The sequence below is a fragment of the Equus quagga genome, unplaced genomic scaffold (assembly GCF_021613505.1).
Source record: "Equus quagga isolate Etosha38 unplaced genomic scaffold, UCLA_HA_Equagga_1.0 153_RagTag, whole genome shotgun sequence".
NCBI classification, from domain to species: domain Eukaryota; kingdom Metazoa; phylum Chordata; class Mammalia; order Perissodactyla; family Equidae; genus Equus; species Equus quagga.
In genome coordinates this window covers 7,310,299-7,332,282 of record NW_025796915.1, presented here as the reverse complement: position 1 = coordinate 7,332,282, position 21,984 = coordinate 7,310,299, and the positions used below count along the sequence as shown (strand labels likewise).

The 21,984-nt window shown below is 37.9% G+C and overlaps 1 long non-coding RNA gene across 1 annotated transcript in view; it reads right to left on the bottom strand.

Annotated features, from left to right (window-relative positions):
- Window positions 1–3,485: 3,485 nt before the first annotated feature.
- The window catches only part of LOC124233112 (uncharacterized), a 19,155-nt gene continuing 656 nt past the window's right edge, over window positions 3,486–21,984 (bottom strand). The window contains exon 2 of the long non-coding RNA XR_006886976.1: window positions 3,486–4,562. This is a non-coding gene — a long non-coding RNA (uncharacterized LOC124233112). The remainder of the gene's footprint in view (window positions 4,563–21,984) is intronic.

The following is a 21,984-nucleotide window of genomic DNA, read 5'->3' as shown; positions in this document are numbered from 1 at the left end:
GCGCGAACTTAACCACTCGGCCACAGAGCCGGCCCCGAGTCGCCCCTGATTTTAATTGTGATATCTTTATAGTATCTTTTGCTTTCTAGAAAGTCTTTCCTCATTGCTTTTTACAAAAATTTCCTGGACACTCTTGTACATTTGATTTTCCAGTTGAGTTTTTGAGGTAGCTTATCAAGTTTCATAAAAAATTCAGGTGGGATTTTTGATATTAAACTGAATGGCCATAGTAAAGGTGTGACCATTTAAGCTTCAGAAAAAATGATAATTTATTAAAGCAAGTTAAGTATATTATAAAAAATCATGAGACTCTAATGACTCCAAATGAAGAGTTTCTTTTCTTTTCAAATAAATAGTACTATACTCAGGTTAATTTTATTCACGTGAGAAAAAATTTTGTTTAACTGTAAGTATAGTCTGAAGATGTTTTCATTATACTCACACAGAAGGATAAGACTCTTCCTGTGAAATATGAATGAACAGGCACATGGGATTTTGTGCACCTCCAACACACAGTTAGTAGGGGAAGGACAGGGCCATGGAGGGCGTTGGGGGCAGACTCAAAACACTGAGGTTATGGGAGCCGGCCCTGTAGCTGAGTGGTTAAGTTCGTGCACCTGGCTTCGGCAGCCCAGGGTTTCGCTGGTTTGGATCCTGGGCACAGACATGGCACCACTCGTCAGGCGAGGCTGAGGCAGCATCCCACATGCCACAACTAGAAGGACCCACAACTAAATATACAACTATGTACTAGGGGAATTTGAGGAGAAAAAAGCAGAAAAAAAAGAAGATTGGCAACAGTTGTTAGCTCAGGTGCCAATCTTAAAATAAAAAAAAAACACTGAGGTTACAACCTCAAAATTTCAAAATAGGTTTATATCAGACAACCTAATATTCCTAACTATGTTTTAGCCATCTTGTACCATAAAATGATTGGACTCTCCCCAGATTTCATCCATCATATGCCAGCTAACCAGAGAGGAAGCTTTGGTTGACCATCACAAATGCCATAATTCAATATGGTATGTGGAATCTAAAGTTATTGTCTGATAATTGTACTCTCTTTGATGGTAAATATACATCTTCAAGAACACTTTTAAAATCACATTTAAGACCATTCAGGTTATAGTGTGATAGGCCAGTGCCCATTTCCCAGAAGAGGAAACCATTAAAACCCTGCCAGTTCATGTATGGATGTGTCCCATTCAGCTCTTCTCAGCAGAAGCAAACGGCTTATTTCATGTAGTACAAAGATCAGAGGGTGACCTAGGAACCCAAACTCCCTTTACACAGAGTAACTGAGGATAAACTGAAAATATGGACAGAGTCCTTCCTTAGACTGAGCGGTAGAGTTTGGTATTGGAAAATTCCTGGACTGATCATCAGATCAAAATTCAATGCATTATAGTTCTGTTTTTAGAAGCATCCTGGCTTCACTCATTTTGATAATGGTTCTTCCATGTGGTATAAAAAATTGAAAGAAGTCTTCTCTGGATGGCATTCTAATTGTACCCAATTTGAATCAACTACTTTGTAAGTTGAAGTATTCAACCACATGCTTAACATTAAAAAATTTCTTACAACATACATTAGAAACAACACTCCTTTCCCTATTTTACAAATAGAACTTATGTTTGTAGTTTCCCTCCTAAGGTAATTCGTATCTCATTTTCATTATTTTACTTATATCAAAAAGAAACAGAGTTACATCCTAGATGCAAAGGCTGAGTGGTTCACTCTTGTGTTACTTATCATTACTAAGGATGGGACAACCAGATATGTTGTGCCTCCGGAGGTAATGCAAAAGGAAGTACACAGCACCAGATATGCAGTACCCTTGTCTAAAGAGGAAAGACATTGAACCTGACTCTAATCAACCAGTAAACCCGACATGTTAAACAAGAGCACAAGGACACAATCGGCCTAAGGTAGCCTATAGCAAGGAACAGTGCCACCTTTCAGATTATTAGTATGCATGGTTGAACTAGTTCCAGAAAGGTAAACATTTACCCACTCACCCTAGTGAACATCTTACTGAACTTTGACCAGAATTGCCTATAATAATCAGTTTTTAAAAATGTACTATTTGAATTGGGCAAAATAGTATTTGTTATTGCATTAATCTGCATACAATTGAGGTTAAATGTATTTTTTGCCTGTTGATTAGCCACTTTTTCTTTTTTTCTTTTAGAATTTGTCTATTTATATTTCTTGCCCATTGTTCTGTTTGATGCTTGATGGTTTCCTTGCTTCTATATATGAGGCCTTTATTTGGTAAAGATATTTACCATTTATCATATTTGTTGCAATTTTTTTCCAGCTTCAAGTTGGTCTTTTAATTTTGTTTGTAGTCTCACATAGATTTTAAAACTTTAATGTTGTTAAATCTGCTGCTACTTTTCTTTGAGTCTCTAACATCGCTCTTAAACTTTGGAGGTTATTCAAGGAGCTATTCTGCTTGATGAATAGAACCTGATGGATATGCAACTCCATTTTTTTCTGTTTATGGCTTGATGTTTATGTATTTAACTCTTTGATCTACCTGGACATTTTTTAGTATAAGGTATGAAAATAGAAAATCTCATTCTTTCTGCAAATAACAAACCCACAGCTTGCATACTACATTGAATAATTCCTGTTTTCATGTAATCAATAGTAAGTGAAGTTATAATGTCATCAAGACCTCATGTTCCTTCTTTATTGCTGATGTAGAAAGACCAATTTTGCCAAAATGTGAATTGCTTTGGTCTTGATATATTTTGCTCAATTTTATTGTTTTTTTTGAGGTAAAAATGGAGGTTAGCCTTCTCCTCCCTTATGAATAACAAACAAGGGATTGATTCATTTGCATTTGATATTAGTGAATATTTCACCTATTCATATTTTGTAAGCTATCATTTAATTTTTACTAATAACAATAAATCTTGATTTGTTTGCATGCACTATTCTAAAAATAGGAAAGTTAATTTCTTAAATTACTATAAACGAAATCCTCAGTGATTCTAGTTTTAAAATGTACTCCTAAAAGGAAGTTCAAAATTTTTTTTAAAAAATCAATTCACAGAGAAAATAAAAAACAGCCAACATATCTTTTGAACTAATGGACCATGAAGAAATCAAGAGAAGGTGAATTTTGTCGTGGGAGGAGTAGGAGAAGAGGGCTGCCCATCCAAGGACAGCACCAGAGTGGGCTGGCCAGACCTTTCAGAGAAGTCATGAAACCCAGTGAGAACCCAACAAGTCTGGATTCTGATATCTTGCTGCAATATGTCTTTTAACATATTTAAAACCCAGTGGTGAAAAGATTGTCTGCTCATAGGTACACCGCTAGGTGTAAATATGTTAGATGATGCCAAAGAAGGACTATATGCCAAATTTATCTGAGCCTTCCATAGCCATTCCTGCATGTCAGAATTGAGCAAGTAGCCAGGAGGCCACAGGTGCTAGGATTGAGTAGAAAAATAATCTGGAGTAAGACTGCAGAATTGTGTATCAATTGAATTATTATTAAAATATTTCACTTTTTACATGTCTGACATTTTGAGTTCATTCTTCTACAAATTAGTAAACAAACAAGCAAAATTGTTCAAGCTAAGCTGTACAACTTTTTCGATGGTAAGAGCAGAAAACGTTCCGAAACTGTTCATTGAAAACCCACTGCTACCTAGGACCAGAATGTGTTAAACTAAAACGAAAGTTAAACATGCACCCTAGTTTACCATGTTTAGTAATAAATATAAAGTGTTTGTACTGACATGGTTTTATCTTCCCTCCCCATGGGGGAGAAAAAACCTCATAAATGTCTGTCCTTGAAAGCAGAGAGTAGTAACACGTCTATGATGTTCATAGGCTTATGACATCAGTATGCTTCAACACTAAATGGTAGACCTAGCCTGGGAAGAAAATAGAAAGGTTTTTAGCAACCCATGCCTTCACTGGACATGAAAAACACCTCCACCTGCCAATTGTCATTAGCAGCAAAATGGACCATTCTGTGACAATGCCTAGGGTCTATCTAAATATTGGGCCAAGATGGAATCGGCCATGTAGATGTGCAATATGAGTACAAAATCTTCATGCTATGGGTCTCTCCCCAACCACTGCAGTTAACTCTTGGGATTATTTTCTGTGTTGGTCTCACCTTGTCTGTGAGCCTGAATATTCCTGCTTCCGATATAGCTCCCAACAAGCTCACCTACGCACTCATTGAAGAGCATTCCAGAGGGGCCCACAGTTTATGGAGGAGCTGTCTGGAATGTCTCAAAGACATTAAATTATACTTGGAAAGAAAGAAAAAGAAAACATTTGGGAGAACCACAGTAACTTTTGGGCAAAATAAATTTTTGCACATAAAAAACATTTTGCCTTTTAAACAATAAATTCTTTTGCAGCTGAACTTCTAGACCCAAATCTTTAAGACCTTAAATTACACTTGAAAAATGAGCAAGAACAGATGATGAAAGACGATTGTGCAGTTGTGGAAAGTACGATGTCAGAGTCAGAAGACCAGTTTAAGTTTCTGCTGAGTTAGTTTCTGTGTGATCTTGGGCAAGTCACTTGACCTATAAACAAAAGACAAAATTTAAAAAAGTTAATGTTAAAGCAGGTATGTGCAAATATTAACATATTTAACACCATTATCCTCTAATGATAAAATTAATAATTAGTAATAATTATCTTGATTTGTTCTTTAGTTTTAAAACTATTTAAAAAGAACTGATATAAATTTTAAAGATACTGCATGTGTGAACTAAAACTTGCACTTACAACAAAAACATTATATCTCACAATTGGCATGCTGTTTCACTGTTTTCAATTTTATATACAAGTAAAAACTCCAAGAGGTCGCAAAGAACGAAGGAACTGAAGTAACTTGGGCTCTGCTTCTTCATCGTTACAACTGTGTGCCATCTTTGCTTATGTCGCATCTACCATCCAAGTGCAGGGATATGTTATATCACAAGCGCTGGAGACACACACTGTGCCAAAGAGAGCTCAAACATGCTGAACGGTTTGAACTTAATCTCAAAACAAAAGTGCATGGCTGAGTATTTCGGGGCTAACTGTCTAACTGGGAGTTCTCTAACTTAGCCTCCACATAGAGCGTGATATCACCAAAGCCTAAGTGATACACAGATGTGCTAATTCAAAGCTTACATGTAAATTCCTAAAACTCAACAGGAATCACTGCTATTGGTTAGAACGCAGACCAACAAAATATTTTTTCCAAGAAGTATTTTATCAGTGACAATTTTTAGAATTGTCAGCACACAGTGACAATAAAAAACAGGTCAACTTTCAGGCGGGCTTATTGTTGTTTTTAAATTCTCTTCAACGTTCCCCTATCGTCTGCACCATGGGCAGGCTTTTCTTGCCCATGGTAACCCACCCTCCCAAGTCTCTTGCATTTTGCCACTTTAATGGTGAGACCACTGACTACCCTCAAGTCCCCATCAGAGCCTACCATGGCCCAGACCTGGCATTCACAGAGGGCCTTACATTGACAATTTAGGTGTTTCTTCTACATGAGGCGATTCCTGTAGTCACAGAGATAGACCAACAAGAATGAAGGAAGGTGACTTTTTATATGCCCTTCTGGTCCCAAGATTATGTCTAGACGGATAGCAAGGTCACCAAGAATAATTTGGAGATTGCTAGGGACTTGTTTTGAAGTGTTTTCAAGTCTGACTGAGAACTCTGACATTAAGAAATAAATAAGATATGAATATTTAAAATCATGTTTTCTTTAAAAAAAAAAGAATGAAAGAAGGTGTTCACCTTACAATTTTCAACTTGTGCCATCACTGGACTGCCATGTGTATTTTTTTTTTTTCTTTTTTGCTTGAGGAAGATTAGCCCTGTGCTAACATCTGTGCCAATCTTCCTCTATTTTGTATGTGGGCTGCTGCCTCAGCATGGCTGATGGAGTGGTGTAGGTCTCTGCCCAGGATCCAAACCCACAAACCCCGGGCCGTCAAAGCAGAATGCACACAACTTAATGACTAGGCCATGGGGCTGGCCACTTGTGTGTAAATTATTATTGTTAAAAATTCTGAAATTATCTTGTGAATAGCACAGGTACAATGAATTGTACATTTGGGGTGTTTTAAATGGATTATTTTATTAAACGTGCTACAATTTTTATAACCATTTTGCCATTTCTGCAAAATGAGAAAGTAATAAATGTAGCTGAGCCTGTTCACAATGCTAGGGTGACCAATGCCACAGGTTTTCTGGCATGTAGGACTTTCAGTGCTAACACAGGGACAGTCCTGTCCAGGCAAACCAGGATGGTTGGTCACCCTACTTAAGCCCTTCAGAGTGTATCACACTCTGATCTTACAGGATGGCTGGTTTCTCACTGGCTGAGTCTAGAAGCCATCTCCCCATCCTACTGAAACAGCACTCACACTAGGAGCAATCAGCCTGGAAGCACAGACGCCTCCACACACTGCTGCCCACTCCTTCCCAAGTCAACCTCTCTCTAACTCAAATAGAACATTTGACAACGACAACCAATGCCATTACGTAATGTGCTTTATATAAGTCACAGGAGTGTTTTATAAACTAAAAACAAGATGAATGTAGAAATTTTACAATTTTTCTTAGGACCTGGCAGAAATTTAGCTTTCTCAAAATCACCTGGAGGCTGCTGCCACACCTATGTGATGTCAATTCAGAAACTTCCAAAGTTCCAGGGCTGAAATTTGGAATATCCAAGACAACTGAGGGAATAGACTTTTGAATATGCAATGAAATAAAAGCTTTGGAGAGTATACGGTTCAGCTAAAACTATAACCTGTCTGCGTTACATAACTGAAAAATCAATACACAATGTTACTGACAACCGAGCTATTGTATTGTGGAGGTTTTGTGATGAAACAGAGAGTAGTAAAAGAGAATGATGGTGTTTTCCATGCATCATATGTTGCCCTCCAACCAATGGCATGACCTGGGGAAACCATAAATAATGATTTACAGCAAGACTCAAGCCTTGAAATAGTCATTTGTGATCAAGTTTGATGAACATCTTTGCCTGTTGATACTTAAAAAACAATAAAATAAAAGACTTCAAGACCTGAAAGATAATCATCAACATGTTAAAAGAATAAATAGATTACAGAAACTTTACTAACTGACCACTCAAAACTTGGCCTTTCACAGCATCAGTAAGATTTAAACTGCAAGGTCAGTCAGAACAAAGGCAACTGTAGTTTATGAATGATTGAAAATGGATCAGCTTTACGAAAGTGGAGAGCCAAATAAGAAGGTCCCATCACAAGGATGTGGTTTGCACATTCACATCTGTGTCTGTGGGAAGGTAAATTGCTACAAACTTTTCAGAGGGCAATTTGGCTCTATATACAAAATTTTAAATACAATGTCCTCTGAGCAAAGCCATTGCTAAGAATTTGGTGCACAGAAATATTGGCACAGATTTGCAAAAATACGTGAACAAGGGCAGATATTTCTGAATATTTATAATATTAGTAATAGTGAAAAGTTGACAACCTAGATGTTTAATAGTAGAGTTAAAAACTTCACTGTAGATCCATACTGAAGTGATCAGAAAGAAGGAGGTGGATTTATATGCATTGATTTGGAAATAAGGCTGGGATCTACTGGGGAGAAGATAGCAAGTTGCAGAGCAGTATGATTTTATTTTGTCAAATAAATTTAAACCAATCTGAATATACATTCATATGTTTGCACATAAATAATACACATTCATATATGTGCACATAAATAATTCTGGAAATACCATATTCATAGCAAACTGTTAAGAGTGTTTAATGCTTAGGAGTGGGAGTGTTTCATTTGAAATTTTTTAGGATGTACTTAACATTACTTTTTGTTTTTTAAAGCAGAATTTTTTGTTTGTTTGTTTCTTTTAAGAACTGAGGAGCATGTTGTCAGTCAGGTCCTAACTCTGACAAATTATTGTATTTCTCCCCTGCACTGATCACATCAGAGACATAAGGCAGTGGTTACTGTATACAAAAAGACACCATGGACCCCGTAAGTAAAATCAGGCCTCTCCACACCATCCCAGGCACAGGGATGAAAAAAAAAGAGCTGCTCTAGCCTACTATATTTTTGGCAAAAGGTTTCAATTAGGTAACACATGAAAGTCATTTACAAATAAAGATAATATATTATTTAAAGAATTAAAGTTATATATTTATACCTATACATATTGCTCTATTTTAAATCTGGAGGATAAAGAATGCTTTTCCTTCTTCCCTAAGTTATTTCTTACTTCCCTTGGTCTTCCTAACTCTATATCTGTCTCTCTCTAGATACCATTCAATGAAAGTAAATTTTAAGATATTTTAAAACAGAAAGCAGAAGCTGTCTGTGAGTGGCTCTAAAAGAAGTGTTATTTCTGAAAGGTTCCAAATGGGCTGGGGGAATGGAGTGGGTCAGGATGTATTTGTGGGATCCAACAAGTGACTCAACAATTATTAGGAGACTGAAGAGCAACTATCCAAAGACCACGGGTAACTCATCAAGATGACATGGGTAACTCATCAAGATGACACTTCTGTTCCTTCCCATTAACAATGCCTGTCAATCAACTTAGTACTCTGTGAAAGCCACCAAAGAACTAATGGAGAGTATTAAAAATGCAGAGAATTGAGGAGAACTTTTTGAACAATAGCAGTTTAATCTTGGAAAACATCATTTGAACTCTTATATAGGGATTAACTTTTTTTTTTTTTTGGAAGATTAGCCCTGAGCTAACATCTGTGCCTGTCTTCCTCTACTTTATATGTGGGACACCTGCCACAGCATGGCTTGATAAGTGCTGCATAGGTCTGCACCTGGGATCTGAACCTGTGAACCCTGGGCCACCAAAGCGGATTGTGCAAACTTAACCGCTGCACCACTGGGCTGGCCTGGGATTAACTTTTAATTAAAGTATACTATATAAACATAAAAGTACACAAATAATAAATGCACAGCTTCTTTCACAAACTCAGCACTCCCATGTAACCAACATCCAGATTAAGAAATAGTACATTATCAATACCCCAGGAATCCCATTTTTTTTAAGTGTCAGGTGACAGTATATGTGTGGCAGTATATGTGCCTGTTTCTGGACCCTCTTGGGAAGGAGCAACATTGTCACAATATTGAGTTCTCCAATCTATGAACATGGTCTATCTCTTACAAAGGGTAGCTTTATGATTCAATAGCCAATCTGAGAAATGCAGGAAAATCAGTAAGTGACTAAGTTCATCAACTTCTTTCGGGCTTCTGGGAGTCCCTGCAGGGTGATGTCCTGCTTCACCATATTCCCCAGGAAGGATGTGGATGTGCTCCTTGGCTTCATGCACTGAGTAAAGTTGCCATGTGGAGCCTCCAGTTTTCTAGCCACTACTCCCATTTTACCATCCCAATCACTGCAGGTGTTTGGTCTTCCTCCCTCCACGGGACATCCTTCATCATCTCGTGCCACTTTTTCTTCAGATCCTCTGCTAAGAATGTCCAGTATGACCCACAGCAAAGCTATGGCCTTCCATCTTAGGTGCAGGGCTCTTGGTCCAGCATCCTTCCTTGCTGGCCACTATAGAGTGGTACTGCTGGCTTCCTTGTGGACTTGACCTACCATCCTGGAACTGTCCTTGAAGTTTGTTTTTCATGCTGGTGTGTCTTAAGGGCAAACAGGGATACCTTCTTCACCTGGAATGCTTCCTCCAACTTCTATGATAAAATTTTTCAACATAAAGAAAAATAGAAAAAATGGAATAGTTCATATCTATATACCAATCAACTAAAATACCATATTTGCCACACTGATCTTGCTGGCAAGGTGTTGTAAAGTAAATACAGACATCATCATAATTCATCACAAGTATTTCAGCAGGCATCTCTAAAAAGCAAGGACATTTCCCTACATGACCATGATAACATTATCATCTCTAACAATATTAACCATAATTTCCTCATATAATCTAATATCCAGAAATTATTCAGGATTTTCCAACTGTCCCCAAAGTATCTTTATAACTGGCTTATTCATTTGTTATCTTATTGTATGTCTCTTCAATCTTGAACTGTCTTATAATTCACTTGTTGAAGCCCCGCCTTCTGGATTTGTTGCTTGTTTCCTCATAGAGCAGTATGAGCTGTTTCTCCATCCATCCTCCTTCCTTTCAATTACAAGTTATTTTTTTGCAAAAAATACTTCATAGGTGGTGCTGTATGCTTTATATTTCATCATATTAGAAGGCGTATGAATCTAGTTCTCCCAATATTTGCAATGCTAAGATTGATCCTCAGGTTAAGATGATAATAGCCTGATCATAGAATTGTAAAATTACATTTTCCTGGCTTGTGCTTAACAAGCAACCTGTGAGATGAAATTCTGCAAACATGTAAAACATGTTCCCCATCAATCTTTCACTTAATGCTTTTAACATCTTTTGTTGATCTTTGCACTAATGAACTATTTCATTAAGGAGCTGTAAATTGATTTTATAACTTTATCATTCCTTCTCCATTTATTATTTGATATTCTTCTATAAATAAGACTCCTCATCAACAAGGTTTATTTGATTATCCTGTAACAGTTCCTAATTAAAACATGGGATAAATGCTTAATTATTTTCCTTTAATAACCTATTTTCAAAGTAAAAAAGTAATTACTAATTTCCAAAGTTAATGTTCTAGCCGCCACCAGTGGTAACAAATGAACTTGTTGTTTTATTCTTATTTAAGTAACATTATGAATTTATAATATAATATCATTATGAATTCTATGTATTTCAAACAATTACATTGTGTTTTTTGATGCTGACATTGTTATACATTTGGCCAGTAGAATCCTTTCAAGTTGGTCTATTCCTTTGACAAGCTTTTATAAGCCTTTGAAAATTTCCTTACTTCCTCATGTAAGATCACCCAGATTCAACAGCTCATCAACCTACCAGCTGTGTGACCTTGAACAAATTTCTTAAAGTCTCCAAGCTTCAGCTTCCTCATTTGTAAGATAGAGATAACAGTATCTACCTCATAAGATTAATATGAAGAGTAAATGAGATAGTGTTATTTGGTATAGTAACTGACATTCAGTAGGCCGGTAATAAAACATAGATATTATCATTGGTCCAAGCTCTGCCTTTAAGAACCTAGTGAACTTGGATAAGATATTTGGCCTCTCTAGGCTTCAGCTTCTCTATCTGTACAATGAGAGATTTGGACTATAAACTTTGAAGTTCTTTCCACTTCCAACATTCAGTGTTTCTATTCTGTAACCAGACCAGTGATTCTGTACAGGCTTGACAAGAAAACAAACAAACTAACAAAAAACAAAACAAAACAACAAAAACCCAAGAAGGGCATTTATGAAAAACCCACAGCTAACCTCATATTCAATAGTGATAGACTGAAAGGTTTCCCCTTAAGATTAGAATCAAGACAAGAATGCCCTCTTTCATCACTGCTATTCAACATCATACTGGAAGTTCTAGCCAGAGAAATTAGGAGTTGAAGTGAGTTGAAGGAGTACTGAAGGAATGCCCTAGGACTGAGCCAATGCGCACAGACATGGAGAGGTTTCTCTCTCTCTCTCTCTCTCCCATTAAGTTCCTAGCATTCAAGGAAACCTGTCAAAACACTACCTGAACACAAGCTAAAGAAAGAGAGACTTCAGAGACTACTTATAACAAAGATTAAAAATTTTACAAAAATAGTTTAGAAAACTAATTAGGCAAACAAATAGCTAAAGCCTACAGAAAGCAAAAAAAACAACTACTGAAGGAGGAAACAATCTGATTTTCAGAGTTGCTACATTATAATATTCAAAATGTTCAGTTTTCAAAAACATTATGAAGTATGAAAAGAAACAAGAAAGTATGGCCCATTAACAGATGATATTAACAGAAACTGTCCCTGAGGAAGACATTGAATTTACTAGAAAAAGACTTTAAATCAATTGTCTTTACTATTCTCAAAGAGCTAAAAAGGAATCCATGAAAAAAACAGATAAGGGAAAACTGGAGAACAATGTGAAGAAATAGGAAATATTAATATAGAGATATAAATGATAAAAAAGAATGAAACAGAAATTCTGAAGGTGAAAATATAATTGAATGAAAAACTCACTAGAAGGTTTTAATAACAGATTTGAGCAGGAAGAAGAAAAAACTGAACTTGAAAATAGATCAACTGAAAATATCCAGTTTGAGTAATAGAAAGAAAAAGAACGAAGAAAACTCAACAGAGCCTAAGAGATGTGTAGGACACCATCCATCACACCAACAGATGTACAATGGGGATCCAAGAAGGAGAGAAGAGAGAGAAAGGTGCACAAAGAATGTCTGAAGAAATACTGGCCAAAAACTCCCCAAATTTGATAAAAGACATAAATCTACACATTCAAGCAGCTTAACAAATTCCAAGAAGGATAAACACAAAGAGATTCACACTGAGACACATAATCAAACTGTCAACAGCCAAGGACAGAGAATCTTGAAAGCAGCAAGAGATAAGTAACTAAGTATGAAAAAGGGATCTTCCATAAGATTAACAGCAGATTTCTCATCAGACACATGGAGGTCAGAAGGGAGTGGGATGAAATATTTTTTAATGTTCTGGAAGAAAACACTGGCAGCTGAGAATTGTGTATATGGCAAGATTATCCTTCAAAAATGAAGGAGAAATTAGGACACTCCTAGAAAGACAAAAGCTGAGGCAATTTGTTGCTAGTAGAACTGCCGTACAAGAAGTGGTAAGGGTGTTCTTTAGGTTGGAATGAAAGGACACTGAGCAGTAACTAAGTCATATGAAAACATATAGATCTCCAGTTAAAGTAATTACGCAGATAAATATAAAAGCTAGCATTATTTTATTTTTGGTTTTTAACTCCATTTTTTATATCCTACATGACTAAAAGACAAATGCATAAAACAATCATTATGAATCTATGTCAATGAGTGCACAACATATAAAGATGTAATTTGTGAAAACAACAACCTAAAAGAGGAAATGGAGCTGTATAGGAGCAGTTTTCTATGCTATTGAAGTTAAGTTGGAATCAATTCAAACTAGACTGCTATAAATTTAGGATATTAATTGTAATCCCCATGGTAACCACTAAGAAAATATCTAAGAATTACACACAAAAGGAAATCAAAATACAAAAAAAATTAATTAAGCACAAAAGAAGGCAGTATTGGAGAAAATAAGGAAGAAAAAAGGTACAAGACATACAGAAAACACATAGCAAATGGAAGAAGTAAGTCTTTATCAGTAATCACTTTAAATGCAAATGGATTAAATTCTCCCAAAAAGGGCAGAGATTGGCAGAATGTATTTAACAAAACACGATCCAAATATATGTTGTCTACAAGAGAGTCACTTTGGATCTAAGGACATGAACAAGTTGAAAGTGAAAAGATGTAAAAAGACATTTCATGCAAATAGTAACCAAAAGGGAATTGTAGTGACTATACTAAAATCAGAAAAAAATAGACTTTAAGTCAAAAATTATCATAAGAGACAAAGAAGGACATTATATATTGGTGTAAGAACATTATATATTGGTAGAAGGTCAATTCATCAAGAAGTTATAACAATTACAAACCATACACACCTAACAACAGAGCCCCAAAACATATGAAGCAAACAGTGACACAATAGAAGAGGAAAATAGACATTTCTACAATAACAGTTGGAGACTTCAGTACTCCACTTTTAATAACGAATAGAACATCTAAACAGAAGAACAGTAAGGAAATAGAACAACACTATAAACCAACCAGACCTAACACACATATATAGGACTTCCACCCCAAAACAGCAGAACACACATTCTACTCAAGTGCACATGGAATATTCTCCAGAGTAGACCCTATATTAGGCCACAGGAAAATCTTAATAAATTTTAAAAGATTGAAATCATACAAAGTATCTTCAACCAAAATGAAATGAAGCTAGAATCAAGTAACTGAATAAAAACTGGAAAATTCAAAAGATTTGTGGAAATTAAACAACATACTATTAAACAACCAAGGGGTCAAAGAAGAAATAACAAGGGATATTACAAAATACTTAGAGATAAATAAAATGAAAACACAACATACCAACCCTTACAAGATGCAGTGAGAACAGTGCTAAGAGGAAAATCTATAGTCACACATGTTTACATCAAAAAAAAAAAGAAAGACCTCAAATCAACAAACTAAATTTACAACTTAAGAACAACATAAAGTCTGGAAAATTAAACCCAAAGCAAGCAGAATGAAGTAATAAAGATTAGAGCAGAGACAAGCAAAATAGAGAAGAGAGAGCAATTGAGATTATCATTGAAACCAAAAGTTGGTTCTTTAAAGTGATCAACAAAAATTAACCTTTAGCTAGAATTACTAAGAAAAAAAGAGAGAAGACATATATCACTAAAATCAGAAATGGAACTGGGGACATTAATACTGACCTCACATAAATAAAGGAGATCCTAAGAGAATACTATGAACAACTGTATGCCAACAAATAGGATAACCTAGATGAAATGGATAAACTCTGAGAAATATACAAATTACCAAAACTGACTCAAGAAGAAATACAAAATCTCGCAAATTATTAACAAGTAAAACAGATTGAATCAGTAACAAAAAAAAATCTCCCAATAAAGAAAAGTCCAGAACAAGACAGTTTTACTGATGAATTTTATGAAACACTAAAGAAGAATTAATACCCATTCTTCTCAAACGCTTCCAAAAAGAAGAGGAGGGAACACTTCTTCACTCATTCTATAAAGCCAGTATTATCTTGATACCAAATCCAGACAATGACACCTCAAGAAAGAAAACTACAGACCAATATATTTATATATTTATAAAAATCCTCAGCAAAATAATAGCAAACAATTCAAGAGCATATTCTTTTTTTTAAAGATTTTATTTCTTCCTTTTTCTCCCCAAAGTCCCCCAGTACATAGTTGTATATTTTTCGTTGTGGATCCTTCTAGTTGTGGCATGTGGGACGCTGCCTCAGCATGGTTTGATGAGCAGTGCCATGTCCGCGCCCAGGATTCGAACCAACGAAACACTGGGCCGCCTGCAGCGGAGCGCGCGAGCTTAACCACTCGGCCACGGGGCCAGCCCCTCAAGAGCATATTGAAAAGGCTTATGAGAAAGTAGGGATTGGCTTTTTTCACTCAGCATAATTCTTTGGAGATTCATGCAAGTTGTTGCAGATATCAATAGCTCATTCCTTTTTAGTGCTGAGTAGTATTCTATGGTATGGATGTACCACAGTTTGTTTAACCATTTACTTATTGAATGGCAGCTGAGCTGCTTCCAACTTTTTTCGTTATTATGAATAAAGCCACTGAAAATCCAAGTCCAGGTTTTGTGTAAAGACAAGTTTTCAATTCTCTTGGATAAGTGTCCGAGATTTCAATTGCTGGGTCATATAATTGTTTCATGTTTAGTTTTATAGGAAAATGCCAAACTGTCTTCTTCCATAATGGCTACACCATTTTACATCCCACCAGCAGTTTATGAGTGATACTGTTTCTCTGCATCCTCAGCAGCATTTGGCGTTGTCACTATTTTAATTTTAGTCATTCCGATATGTGTGTAGTGGTATTTCATGGTGATTTTACTCTGCAATTCCCTAATGGCTAATGATGTTGAACAGCTTTTAATGTGCATTACTTGCCATCTGTATATCTTCTTCAGTGAAGTGTCCGTTTGTGTCTTTTGCCCATTTTCTAACTGAATTTTTTCTTTTACTGTTGAGTTTTGAGAACACTATATATTCTAGGTACTAGTCCTTTGTCAGATTTGTGGTTTGCAGATATTTTCTCTAAGTCTGTAGCTTGCTCTTCATCCTAACAGAGGCTTTCTTGGAGCAAATGTTATTAATTCTGATGAAGTCCAATTTATCAATTTTTTTTCTCATATAGATGATGTTTTTGGTGTTGAGACTAAGAATTTCCTGCCTAGTCTTAGGTCCTGAAGGTTTTTTCCTGTTTTTTTTTCCTTCAAGTTTTATAGATTTACATCTGTGATTCATTTTAATTTTTGTATAAGGTGTGAGGTTTAGGTGGAGTTTCATTTTTTTAAACTTGTAGATGTCCAATTGCTTCAGCACCATTTTTTGAAAAGGTTCTTCTTTCTCCATTGAATTGCTTTTGCATTTTATAGAAAATCAGTTGGGCATATATGTCTGGGTCTATTTCTGGATTTTATATTCTGTTCCATTGGTCTATGTGTCTATCTCTCTGTCAGTACCACACAGTCTTGATCACTGGTTATTTTTTTTAAAACTCTGCACAAATTCTAATGTGCAGAGAGGATTTGGAACCACTGCAGGACCTAGAAAAAAGGTTCCAAGAGACTGACTAGTACAATTATCTCTTATAATCCAGAGAGTAAGTTTGCAGTCTTAGTGCATCAGGATGTGGCTGGGTGACCTGGCCTAATATTTTAGCCTGAGCCTCAGTTTTCTCATCTATGGAACTAGGACACTAATACCTGTTTAGCCTACCCTTCCAGGATGCTGTGAGTATAAAAGGAAATATAGAGTCCATAAGGTTTAGACTAACGCCAATATTCAAATATAAAGGGTTATTATTTGAGGGATAGGGAAAATGAGATCCCGAGACATTGAGGTCCTTCTTCCCCAAGGTCACCTTCTATTTGATTCAGTGGCATCAAATAGAAAGTTTCATATGTTATTCAACAAATATGGAGCCCACATTCTGCCAGGCACTATGAAACGTCCCTAGGATACAAACACAAAAAGACATAGTCCCTGTTCTTAAGAATCTTCCTATTTAGTGGGAACATATCCCATTTTCAAAAGTTAAGTGAATTCAAATTAAACTTGTATTGAGGACTCCTTTAGAATTCCAGGACCCTCCTAGGTAGGTGGATCCTTGGGGCAATAAATCATTGTTCTGATGTGTTTATAAGTCACCAACTACATTCTCAGACTTTCACAGGGCTGCACAATGACTTTGGTGGAGCCAAAAGGAAACAGGGAGGGTTTTCCTGGACAAACTGAAAACACTCCAAGGCTCACATGCTTCTCAGCTATTCCCATCCCCATTCCAGGATTTCTTTGCCATCCATTTATTAAAACAAAACAAAAACATCCTTTAGAGCCAATTCAGAGTCCTGAGTTGTGAACAAAAAACCTCATTTTGCCTACCTCCAGTGGGGCAGAACCTGTAGAAAGAGGGCACTCCCAAGGGTCAGCCTGCCTCTTCTGTGTGCTCCCAGGTCTCATTTTACAAAGTGATTTCAGCCCAGGTATATCTGCAATGTAGCTGCATATGGAGTAGCTTTATAAGTCAGAGGAGGTTTGGATGTGCAACATTACTCTAGGTAGCCTGCACTGAAGAAAATCTCACTTGGACAACAAAAGTTATTGTTATTGAATCATTTTAAATATTACTACATGCTATTTTGTGCATTTAGAATGCAAGACATAAGAGTAAAACAAAACACACAACAGAAAAACATGCTCCAGTGGAACAAAATCAGAATCCAGTTCCCAGACTCACAGCTGGAGAGATACTCTGAAGTAATTACAAGTACCATCCCAGCCATTGGTGGGGTTCTGCCGCCCCCAGCTGGCTGAAGCCCTTCTCTGACAAACTACTGGTGCTCTCCAGCTGATAAGCGCTATAATGATTTTTAGAATGGTGGAGTGGATGGGTGGAGAGGCAGATGGGTGGATTCATTCATTTATTTACTCATTTAATAGATACCAAATTTCAATTATTTTGCCAGGCACTGTGCCCAGTACTGTTAGGAAGTGACATCTGAGACCTGAGATATGAAATCTGGATTGGCATTTAGAAAGCAAGGGCTATAGCCAGAGCTACCTGTGTAGTGGATCCAGGAGAATAGTTGAGGCAGTGGCAAAGAAAGGGGAAGTGACCTGGGATGATGGGGGCAGGACTTCCCAAATATGCCTCTTCCCCTAGGGGGAAAAACATATTTCTGGCAAACCATAGCCTATTAATTCAAATTCATGGGGTTAGAAGGAGAAAGAACACCCAGCAGGCAAATGTGAGCTTTAGATTTACACTAGAAGGAATATAGGGAAAGCCTGAGGTGGGCACAGGGAGAGAGAGTAGGCAGAACTCTTTGCTTCACTGAAAAACAAAGTGAAACAGATTAAAACAAGATACCATATTTAACATGACTGGTCCTCAAAGATGACACCTAGTATAAGTAAGTCACTACTATATTCTACTGATGAGTATGCAAATCGGTGCATTCTATTGGACAAAGCAATTCCACAATTAGGAATTTATTGTCCAGAATTACTTGCAGGGGTATATGGAGAAAAGAACCAGTGAAGAGACTGCATGCCATTTGTTTCACTTGGACTTGAATAATGCAGTTACTTAGAGCTGAGGATTTCCTTCTTAAGACTGAAAATTGTTGCTGGAAGTTGCCTCTGTAGTTGGGTTACTATTCTTAGCTCTTTTTAGGATTCTGTAAAAGCCTATATAAAAATATCCCAACCTTTTAATTTCAATTGAACTCAAACATGCATTTATGGAACATCTGGTGAATGCAAGACTTTGGCTGGGTTGGGAGGATACAATGCAGGGAGGGATAACTTAGATCTGGTTCCTTGATCTCAAAGCCTTGGCCTAGAGAAGACTGACTTGAAAAACATAGAATAGAGTAATTCAGTGAAATAATGGCTATAACATAGCATTATGGAAACATGGGATAGGAAAGACATTCTAATGGGAGGGAGGAGGGAGGATTTTGACAGGACCAGGAGGGGAAGAAGGTTTCTTCCTTTAGGGTGGAAGAACATGAGCCGGTGCTTATTCATTAAGTCTTCACTGAGCGCCCACAAGGTGCTGTGTGAAAGAGAGAAGCAGAAGAACTACTTTACACCAGTTAAAATATAGATGAAATACACCCCTGAGAAAAAAGCCATATAACATTAAATGATGCTGTGTGATTAGGTATCAAACATTGTACAGAATCCAGAGGTGAAGTAGAGATGCAGGCTAAATACTTTTTTTTGCGGGGGTGGGCAGTGAATTAGCCACTTTAAAAATACTTCAGTGAAGTCAGTAGCAGAAAGCATGAGGCATAAAATACATATTTCTACTGCTGCCCCCTTCTCCAAGTTTCTAGATTTTGTGAAAAGTTACCATTTTTATTTTTAATTGCATGAGCAATGCATGTTTGGAAAATTTCAAAGGATAAGAAAAATATTTAGAGTAAAAAGTAAAACTCTCCCTTCAAAATCTCCCATTCCCCCATCTCCCTCTTCTCTTCCTAGAAGCGAGCACTGCTTTCAGCTTGCTGTGTTTCCTTTCAGAATGACTTCTAGTGTATTCATGGAACTATACATAAAACTGTGCTGTGATTTTACATAAATGGATGTGTTTTTCTGCACTCTTTTTTTTAAAACTGAATACCATATTTTGGAGATTTTTCTATGTCAGTAAATAGATCGTAAAGTACATAGTGTTAAAACCCATTCTTAAGTAGAATTCCACAGTAAGGATGTATCTTGGCTATTTCGCCATGTCCATTTTGAACGTCTGTAAGATGAGAGCCATTAAGGTCTTATCTCATTTATATAAACAGCCAAGCAAGAAACAACCCCAGCTCTGGGCCTAACAGACATCTTAATTGAACCTCTCACTTACAACCCCTCAATTTCCTTGAACTCTACCCTGGAAAGGGAGACACAAGCCATCTTTGCATTCCCCAAAACCTTTCGGGGGTTCTGTCTGCAAGCTGCAATCCGCTTCCTCTGCCTCCAGAAACTTTAACCTCCGTCTGGCAAACGGACCTTACATCTTCTGAATACCCCCCCAATCTATGGTTTATGCTCTCCTGTTTTCCAGTTTACTTAGCTTTTGATATTCAAAGTCAAGTGCGTCCACTGAAAACATCAACAAAAGAATTAACAAAGCAAACAAAACTTTTCACCTAAGCAGCAGCTCCTATAAAAGTGCTTTGACTTTCAACCCCACCATGAATTAGTGCATTAAGGTGATCATTGATATCTCAATGGTGAAATGAAAGGTAATGGAACCAGGAAGCTCAGGGAGGGTAGGACCTCAATTAAAACCTCAAATGTGATCCACTACAAGGTGAACATTTCCCCAAATTAGATATAGCTTATGAGCATCAATTTCATAGTTGCCCAGTATTCTAACCAACAAATATAATTTACCATTCTCTTATTTTGTGTTTTTCTTTATTTTTTATTATATTGTAGATGATCCATTATGGTTATCTTAGGACATATTCCCCTACCCCCCGAATTTATATAACTTATATCATAGTATTTAATTATGTTAAGGCTTTTGTTACACATTCCAGATTGCTTTCCAAATAGTTCTAACGGTTTGATTCTACAAGGCTGCTATATTTGAATTAAGCAGTGGTAAAGCACATTAAACTCTTGCACCAACCTTGAAAAAGTTGTCTGTACTAGCTACTGTACTAGCTGTCACCACTTCCTCACCTCCTACACATTCCTCAACTCACTGTGGTCTGGCTTCTGCCCAAACCACTCCACCGAAACTGTTTCTGCCAAGGATCTCGTTGCTAAATCTGAGTCCCTCTCTTGTTTGACTTCTCAGAAGCATTGGACAGTCTTGGACTCCTCCTCTTCCGTGAAACTTCTACGTTCTCCTGGTTTACCTCACCCCATCTTCAGTCTCCTTTGCAAGTCCCTCCTGCCCTTTCTAGCCTGCCCATGTGTCCCAGGGATCTGTCCAAAGCTCAGTGACCTTCTCACTCTAAAAACTCTCCTCAGGCAATCTCATACATCCCCACTGCTAGATGCTGATGCCTCCCTAAACCTCCATCTCCATCTCAGCTCTCTCCAGGGCCATCCATCTGCTCCTGGACAGGCCTCTCCGGTAGGAGATCCCAAGCCCATCTCAACAGAACAATGCTGAAACTGAACTTATCTTCCTCCACCGCCTCTATCCCGTATTCCCCATCTCACACCACATGCCGAGATGCCCAAGCCAGAAATATGAGCGCCATCTCCTTCTCCCTCATTCTTCACATTCAACTTCCCAGTCTTATTGATTCTAACTCTAAACGTCTCTCAAATCTGTCCACACGTCCCATGTCCTCTGCGACTATGAGTCCAAGTCCCTATGGATTGTGCCTGGATTACTGGAACAGCCTCCTAACTTGACTCCCTGCCTCTAGTCTTGCTTCCTTCCTCCAACCCATTCTCGACTCTTCAAGGAGAGCAAGCTTTCTGAAACACAAATCTAATTACACCCTTCCCAGCTCAAAACCTTGCAGTATCTCCCCATTGCGTCAGAACAAAATCCAAGCCCCTTGAGGTAGAGACATGGGTGTATGTCAAATTTTTTAAAGTACCATACGGTAAAACGGATTCTATGCGGTGTGTAGTTCTATGCATTTTAACACGTGTACAGATTTTGAGGCCACCACAACTAGCCATCACTCTGAAACACGCCCTCAAGCTACCCCTTCATATAGCCAAGCTTTCCCCCAGTCCTAACCCCAAACCACCACCGACCTATTCTCCATAGCTATAGTTTGTTTTTCCGGGGGGAAAAAAAGGGAATATAACCCTTTGAAAAAACAAAACAAACCCAAACCCCTTAAAGTGGCTTTGATGCCGCTGCCTGCCTCTCCTCCACCCACTCTCCCCTCCCCCTCAGTCAGACAGAGCTGTTTTCAGTTCTCGGGCGCTCCAAGCGTTCCTCCACCCAGGCAACCTCCTGCCCGCCCTCCCGGATAGGGGGCCCCTCTGCACTCCGGGTGCCTAGCGCTTCCTGTATCACGGCACCTCCACGCCGCTGTCGTTGTCGGGCGTTTGCCCGTCTCTTCCCTCAGACAGTTCCTTCAGCGCCAGGGCCGCGTTCTAGGCCCGGCTCCACGCCCAGCGTACCCGGCCGCCCCGCCTGCCCGGCTGCCCCGCCGCCCCGCCGCCCAGCCTGCCCAGCCTGCCCCGCCGCCCCGCCTGTCCGGCCGCCCGTCCGCC